Here is a 7132-nt window from a genome sequence, read left to right on the forward strand (position 1 = left end):
ACCTCATCAGCGAAGCCGACCTCATCAGCGAAGCAGACCTCAGCTGAGCCGACCTCATCAGCGAAGCAGACCTCAGCTGAGCCGACCTCATCAGCTGAGCCGACCTCATCAGCGAAGCCGACCTTAGCGAAGCCGACCTCAGCGAAAAAGCTGACCGCGAAAAAGCTGAACTCTATTATACCTCCAAAGTTTGATCTGGTAGCTGCAGCACTACAGCAGAGTGTGGCACCGGCGATGAGACCGATATCACCCATAACACCTATAAAGCATGTCACTTCCAAGAACGAACAGAACGAACATATTCCTGTGGACATGTCAGAACCTATCGACTGGGTTAGCCTGATGGCAGAGCTGTCTGAACTATGAAGCAGAGCTGTTTGAACTATGAAAAGAAATGCGGATGTGTTACAAACAAAAAGTGTATTGTGTTACCCCATGTGGACATATATTTATCTTGTCAGTCATGCTCCAATTACCAGCAGCGAATGTCACATTTGTAGAACTGTTGTTATTGGAAATTTTCTTTTACAATTATTTGTATTTTTTCTTTCTGTTTATTTCATTTATATGGAAAGGTGAACTGTGTTAATCACTCAAACACTACCAGTTCTGATTCACACAGCTATGCTGTAGACAGCCGCAATATGCTAGTTAGCTCAAATTTCTTTGAACATTGGTTTGCAAAGTTGTTAAATGCAAGTTCCAGAAATAATGTATACGCTTTTTAGAGCACTTCAAACTATTTAAACACACAGCAGTGACTGTACTTTTTACTAACTATGGCAAAACGATATACTGACATCGTTGGGTTTGCTGTACAATGATTATTTCAAAACATTCTGTTGGGAATGCCAATTGTGTTGTGCTGGAGTCTTTACCGTAGAAACTTGTCAACGACATGAGCTTTTGAACATTTTCCCTCCAGCTGGCTACTGCCGAAACTGTTATAAAATATGTGTGGAACTGTAATGATTGTAAGGCTGATGGAACGCCACCAAAAGTGCGAATGAGAAACAATTGTTTGTCATGGCTTCTTCCACCGATATGACAATTTTGCAATCTTGACCGGCTAACCCGATGTAGTTGAAATAAAATAAGCAAAATATTTCATGTTAAATTTTACAATTTCAATTTCATTTTCAATTTCAAATTTACCCTCCTGGGACTAAACACACTCATCGCCGATATCGGGTTGTAAAAGATTCTTTGATGTAGGCCTTTAAAACCTGGTCTTATTTAGTGTCGAAATGTATTGAAAAACAACTTACAAACGGTGGATCCCATGGCTTAGCATGAGGGATTCTAAAAAAATGAAAATACGAAAAAGAATAGAATACGACTCCAAACCTTTTATTTAAGGCATGCCAATTTGAAACAAAGAAAGAAAAAAAAAGTCTCCAGTCAAAATATGTCCAGCTTCGTCAACAGATGTATATTTTGAGGATTCTTAATAAAATTAATAAAGTATCCATGTAAATCAAAAAAAATGATGGTACCCGATCATCTTTTAATTTATCTTACTGAATATGCATCAAAGATCCTCGAAGTTTGTGTGATGCTGGTTCCATGGTCGAGTGTGAAAGTTTTAAAAAAGTCGTACCATAACCGCTGCATGTTAAAGAAGGCTAAGATGGATTTCTAGCTCGTCCGATTTTTATAAAAACGAAACAAAAAAAGGACGAGCTATTGTAATTCAAACTATCAGAGCTATAACTTTGAAACTTGGGGAACTTGTTCATCTAATACACTTCTCTACATTGTACCCCAAAGATGCTGAGTCTCATCTGTTTGTTTTTTTGTGTAAAAAAATATGATTTTTGATGGAATTTGGTTAATTTTAAGAATTGGTTGTTGGATTTATTACTTTTTTTGTTTCACAGACAAAACATGGAAATATAAAATATTCAATATATCAAACGGGTTTTCGAGTCATACATTTCAAAGGGTAGGGGGAAGGTGTGGAATATTTTAGTATTTTTGGACTTTACCTAGTATTGTATTTTTATTTTTGTGCTTTGGACTTTACATGCAAACTATATAAGCTATCACTTTCACACTTTAGAATACCTTTTCACTATCAAATATAATAAAATAAACCGTAAAAAGATAAAATCAGACGAGCGTTTATCACCCAAAGGCGTTGCTCTTGTTTGATATTAAACCAGTAAGCTTTGTCTGTGGTTTGAAGGACTGTATTTTCAGTGAAGGGTATTTTATTGTAAAAGGTGCCAAGTTCCTCTAAATAAATAGAGCTGAAGTAGATACATTATTTCTCAGTGCACCTTATTTCTACACCTATAACTGTCACACAATCACTTAAATAATAAGGAACAACTTCGAATGATATTAGATCAAAATAGAATTCAAAGAGTGCAAAGATTCTTCAGACACTGAAACAAAGATTAAACAAAATTAAAAGACTTGCATATACATGCAAAGGCTCTATGTAGTGACGCCGAGAATAGTTGTTCTCTTTCTTTAAAAAATGATATTTCAAGAGAAGATTACACAACTTATACTAGACATTAGACATTGACACTCTTTCTTTTCCTAGTGATTGTAATGTTCAATACAATAAGAACAGATATTATTGATTCACTTGAAATATGTTCAAAATTGGTATAATCTCAAGAGTATCACAATATCCTATTCAACAAAAAAGTATCAGATAGGACTGAATGTGAATAACTTTCACCTAAAAATGATACTATAGCATCAGAAGAATTGGGCAATTTTGTGAAGTAAAAAAACGGATACATCCACAAACTTAAATAATATTGCTATGGATACATCCGTTAACTTGAATAAAATTGCAATGTATACAACCGCGTATTCGAATAATATTGCTATGGATACATCCGCTATGGAAAATAATCTGTGAACATGATTTTACGTATCCATTTCTTTGTCAAACAATTTCAGTCCATCTTATTGGAAGAATACGTTTGTAGTGTGCAGATTACCGGATGGTATGGAGGGAATTTGAACACGGCTTCACAGCTAAATCAAATATCAACTAAATTATATTTATAAATCGGTATCGCTATTGTCGTCACTTGATTGTCGTCGGAGGCTTTGGTTACGTTTTGAAGGTCACTTAATGGAAACTATCAGAGCTATCACTTTCCAACTTGGGGAACCTGTTCATCTAATGACCTTCTTCACATTGTACACTTCTTAGCTAGTTTGATTTTTTTTTTAAGATTGTTCGATAAAAGTTATCACTTTTACACTTTGGAATACCTGTTCACTATCAAATGTTCACTTTATAAAAAAAATAATTAATAATAAGTAAACCCCAGTACTTCAATGATTAGGGATCCAAACTTGTTATACGAAGAAATACAATTCACAGAGTACCTGAATGCAAAAAAAAAACCAAAACATTTCAAAGTGACGATGAATTTGAATCAGCATTGAACACATTCAGATAAAAAAACGACATGTATTAGCTAAACCTTTCTTCCAAATGATTATCTAAGTTTAATTTTAAAAGAAAGAGACTAGCCAAGACTAGTTTTAAAGATAACATGAATCTGCTCAAAGGACTGAACGTTAGTTATGTAATAACGCCATATTCAACCTTGTATTTTGAATGAAAAATTTATGAAGGCAAAAATTATTTTTACATATTGTACATATTTTTGGTTTGATATATTGAAAACTAAGAATGGACGATATTTAAAAAATGTATTGGCAACATGTTTTTGTTGATCGAATTGCTAAAAGTAATTTGATAAAAGTAATCTATACTGTTTATGTTTAATCACAATGCAGTGTCATGTACATGCAAAGAAGAGAAAAAGGAAATTAAGTACTCCTGTACAAGTGCCTCTTCAAAATGTCAGTGTGTGCACTGCACACGTAAAATAGTATTGAAAATGTACTGTGAAACTTTAGGACATGTTACTTACACTGGAAAAAAAATGCCTCAAATATTTCATGGAGATACCATCTGACAAAATTATAGCTGGAAACATTGGAGTGATCGGAAAAGACGGTAAAAACTTACAAGTTGCTGTTGAATCCCGCCATGACGGTAGGCAAAGTAAAGATTTATTAGAAAGTTTGATGTTACTAGAAAAAATATGAGGAAACAAGATGGTGGTTTAATTGAAAAATAGTTGTTTCCCCATTTTATTACATTATTTATTGGAATGACAGAGCCAAAGATAGTGTTTTTGTATTGGGATGCAACTGGTGGAAGGATACGTAAGACCCAAAACAATAAAATATTATTTTATATAATGAGCTTGCTATTGTTAGCCCAGTCAAAGACACGATGGGGATTCCGATCACTTGAATGGTTTCAGACCGTTAACCAATTGTGTTTAACTGGTTGCGAGAGTTCCGTTATGGTGAAAAGGCCTCGTTTGGTTATTCGGTAATTATTCAGTACCCTAGAATGATTTTGAGTGATCAGTCAAAGGTGTTTATATTGGCAGCTTTGAACGAGTTTAATAGTGAAAATATATAGACTTACCTACAATATAATATACTATCTGGAAATACCAGATATAAATAAAACACACTCACTTAGTGAAACTAACCAGTACTGATTATGCTTGAATATCTGATTCAATTATAAAGGCATTACAGCAAAGGCTTCAGTTTAAATTATTGCAAGTAATAAGTGAATATTGCCCCCATTTCAAAAGGCAGATTAATCCATTAGGAATTTTAATTCTTTTAAAACTAGTTCACTTATCATGGTTAAGTGTATATATATTTATATATTGTATAATACTCATAAATGCCTTGTCACTATGTTAAAGTGCTTGGATGATTTCCTTATTACAAAATGAAAGGCACTGTAAAGATGTTTGCCTTTTTGTATAAAAAAAAAAATCTCAAAGAAAATTATTTTGCGTCCGCGTAATATTTAAGAAATATTTCTTTTTGATTTTTGAATAGAATTAATTTTAACTTTTGCTTTCAGAGATTCTTCAAAGTAGCTGTTTGAGACTGATGCATTGCAACTGCTGATATGACGCAATCTGTATGATGGAATTCATCTGGATAGCAAAATAAATTGTATCTGACTGAGAAAGAACAACTGCTATGATGATATCTATGTATACATAGACATTTATAATTAAGATATTCCCAAAATGAGGGAGATGTACAGCAGAACAGAAAACTGTATATTAACTTTAAAATGACTACCTGTTTAGAGACTAAATAACCTAGTATATGAGTGTTCACGTATATTAATTGATCTTTACTGCATTTGCAATGTCACATTTTCAGTACCTGAATTATAAAAGAACTTCTAGAAACCAGTCATTATAATTTAATGTTTCAAGTGCTAATAGTAAAACATTTTTTTTCACATAAGGCCTAAAAAAAATGTGTGGTTCGGGTCACCCGACCCTACCTGGAAAATACCGCCAACCCTACTGTTTTTTTGGTGGGACTTGCGAAAAAAAGTCGCCATGTTGTGCTCGGTACGGTACTGTACGGGTGTTATGCTCGGCGCGACGGAAACTTGTGCGAAACGCTACAGCAAAAAAAAAAACATGGCGACCGATTCCGCCCTCATAAACATCGTAAAAACGGCGTTTGGTCGTCATAACACTCCAGAATATCGGGAATTTAAGCTTATAACACCCGAGATCAGTTTCAAAGATGTAGAGATAATGTTTCGTGAGAGCCGGGGTCTATATCCGAGATTGACATGTCAACATCCGACAAGGGGCCATGGACCCGTTTGTATGAAGAACATTCCTGTCGTACAGTTCATCGGGAAATTCTCCGACTTTTCATTCTTCAGAGTAACCTTTATTCCATGGAACACAATGTCTCTGAATAAAAGTACAAGTTTTCCCAAACATATTAAATTCCGTCTAATTTAATACATATATGACTTCTGTTATAATGGAAAAAATACTTATATTTATTAGGATTTGACTCTTAATTCGTTATCTGTGAAAAGGAGATGAACAACACATTGGCCTGCTTTCTTGAACAAGACTTGAGCTTAAGAAGCTCGTGTTAAACAGGCATAAGAAGCTCGAGATGAACAGGCACAAGAAGCTTTTACATTTAGCATAATAAAAATAGTACATGAAAAGAGTAAATAATTATAATTTCTAAAGGACCGCCTTGGATCGGTCAGTAAAATGTAAATTTACTGGGGGTTTAAACCAGTTTAAGCGCACAAACCTCACTCTTATCCCAACAATGTTAAATAAAGAAAAAACGTAAAAGGTAAATCTTATCTTAAGTATGCATTGACTTGAGGACACTTAATAATAAAACAAAAACTAATAACTTCATAGGTAAACCCCAAGTACTTCTACGATAAGAGATCCAAACTCGTATCGTATGACGGAGGAATTTAATTCAGAGCACTTAATGCAAAAACTCATAAGATACGATGCAGTCATTGTTTGGAACTATGAGCCTCACACACATTCTGCCTCATAAGGTTTATAACTGTCATCAAACAGCTTCATAATAAAAAGCATCATTGTACTAAAACAGGGAACGAATAAAGAAAACATTATTAAAAATAAAAGCGTCATGTATTAGCTAATCTTTTCTTCCAAATGATTACCAATGTAAAATATTTGAAGAGAATGACGTCACATGCCAAAACACTCTGGAGTCAGCCAAAAAAGGTTTTAAAGATAACACGAAATTGCAAAATTTTCATAAAATCAAAGGACTGAAAGCTTAGTTATGTAAAGATGCTATAATCAAACTTGCACAAAAACTGGTTTAATCCCCCAGTAAATTTATATTTTACTGACCGTTCCAAGGCGGTACCTAACAATTCTTTATTTTTTATATATAGAGTATGTATGCACTGTGCTGTTTGTGGAGTTTTGTGCTGTTCTTCTGTTTCTTGTTTGTGATTTTGTGTTCTATGTCTTTGGCGTTTGCCCAGTGCCACTAAACCGGGTTTATGTTTAAACTTATTGCTACTGAGCTTGTTTCTCTAGCTTTTTGCATAAATATTTATCATAAATTTGCACTTAAGGTATACCATGTGAATAAATACTTTTACATGCATACATCACCTTATATCGGCATCCCTTTAAAACTGGTCCGTTCACTTATTCCCTGTCTAAAACTCAACCTGTCATTAGATACATTTAAAATTGGACATCGTAAAGTTTTATAAATG

The sequence above is a fragment of the Mya arenaria genome, chromosome 4 (assembly GCF_026914265.1).
Source record: "Mya arenaria isolate MELC-2E11 chromosome 4, ASM2691426v1".
In the NCBI taxonomy this organism is placed as follows: domain Eukaryota; kingdom Metazoa; phylum Mollusca; class Bivalvia; order Myida; family Myidae; genus Mya; species Mya arenaria.